A 2,175-nucleotide genomic window follows, 5' to 3' on the forward strand; every position below is an offset into this window, starting at 1 on the left:
TGATGGTCCTTCTCTATACTTGTGGGTCAAGAAGACACACCACAAATGCCACCATGGGGTTTGTCACTCTTCACCACCTGAGCATCCTCAGTTCCACTCAATCCAACAATTACCAACTTAGCAACAAGTAAGGACTCATCATCCTGCTCGTGCCCCCTCTAAATGCTGGGGCTGAGGGAAGACTGAGAAGGAAATACAATTCCGTGGTTGGATGTCAAATAACGAAACTCTGATCCATGCAGAAATGGAGACCATGTGCTTCTTTATTTGCCATACGTTAACGATGCTGAGACCTTCCCACTGATTATGTGCCACTTCATAGATGATACAATATTCCGCCCCCCTGGACATAATTCTTTTTTTTTTAATTGAAGTACAGTTGACTTACAGTGTTGTGTTAATTTCTGCTGTGCAGCAAGGTACATATATATACATTATTTTTCATCTTCTTTTCCATGATGGTTTACCACAGGATATTAAATATAGTTCCCTGTGCTACACAGTAGGACCTCGTTGTTTATCCATCCTATATATAATAGTTTGCATCTGCTAACCCCAAACTCCCAATCCATCCCTCCCCCACCCTTCCTCCCCCTTGGCAACCACAGGTCTGTTCTCTATGCAGGGCACAATTCTTAAACCTCCTCCTGACAATGAGGGTCTAAAAGGCTGAGAGCAGTACCTAGGAGAAGATTCATTTGGAGAGAGCAGTATTTTCACATAGACTTGATTCTCACTATAAATAATTCCCACTTCGCAGGTAGTCAGAGCAGTCTCCTGACTTGCTCAAGCTCAGAAAGCTTGAATAAATAAAATTGAATACATGAAATAAATGAAAATGGCAGGAGACCCAGAGAGATGTTGTCTTCAAGGCAGGGCCCTGCCCCCTAGGCAATGACCCCTCTCTAAAACCTCCCTAAAGTGGCCCTCTGGAGAGGACCGTCTGTGACCTGGCTCACAGCCCAAAACCTTCATCAATCCGAGGGCAAAGGAGGCCACAAAGCACTCCTTCACTTCTGAGAAGAATCAAGTAAATCCATGAGAAACTGACAGGGGCTGAGTAATCAGAGAAACCAGCCTTTCAGTGAAGATGGACGGGTAGCAGGTAAAGACAATTAGGGGGTGTGAACGGTCTGACAGGTACCAAGGTCAATAATAAGAAACAACGTGACAGGCAGCAGTAATCAAACTAAGTGTGCGGGGAAGACTGCAATCCTGAAGCTATCAGCAAGGAAGCCTGGAAGGGGGTGGGCAGGACATTTATCGCCCTAACAATAAACCGTGCTGATGGCCAGCAGCACAGTGCGTCCTTGGCCCCATTGGGTTCACCTCACACACTCCCAGCAGCAGTTCTCCTGGCTAACACTGCAGAGAGGAACGTTTCAGAAACTTTGGCAGCAGGAAAAACCAGTTTGTGGGGATATGCAGACACCTGAGTAGGTAAGGTTGGCTGGAAATATATCACAGGTTTGTGTATGTATGTATTTGGAGAGAGAGAGAATCTACTAGACTCCAGGATCTGTGCTATATACTGGGACCAAAGACAAGTAGATTATACACCTGCCCTCTAGGGACTCTCTGTTGGTGGGGGGTGGGGGGTGGGGGGTGGGGAACAACTTTGCAGGTAACTATTGTGATAAGTGTAATAACAAGTTCTGTTGGAGCTCAGAGAGGGAGATTATTGTCACAAATTCTTTCTCATATGGAGGCTTCCAGACACACTGGATGCATCCCTTGACAAAAAAAATTGAATCTTGGTGCCCTTGCTTAAATGCTTTGTGATTTTAGACAAGTCACTTAAACGCTCTGTGACTCAGTTTCCTCATCTGTAAAATGGGGACAAGTATGGTTGCTGTGGGGATTGAGTTAATATGTAATGCCCTTGGATGAGTGCCTGGAGTATGCCTGGGATATGCAGGTATCAGTCAGAAAAAGCCACTCCTTTCCTTCATAGAACAATCCTGCACACACATTGCAATGCGGTCAATTGCACAAATCCTGGGTCATGCAGTTATGCGTGAAGGTGAAGGTGGTGGGGATTTTACCTTCCTAATCAAAAGCAGCTGGTTTGGACAAACCCAGCCACCAGTCCCACACGCTCAGTCTTCAAAGAAAAGCCCAGCGATCTTGCTATTTTGGAGAAAGGCAATACATACTCATTGTTGATTTACAAAA

Source organism: Monodon monoceros, unplaced genomic scaffold, assembly GCF_005190385.1.
Source record: "Monodon monoceros isolate NGI ecotype Baffin Bay Population unplaced genomic scaffold, NGI_Narwhal_1 Super_Scaffold_18, whole genome shotgun sequence".
In the NCBI taxonomy this organism is placed as follows: Eukaryota; Metazoa; Chordata; class Mammalia; order Artiodactyla; family Monodontidae; genus Monodon; species Monodon monoceros.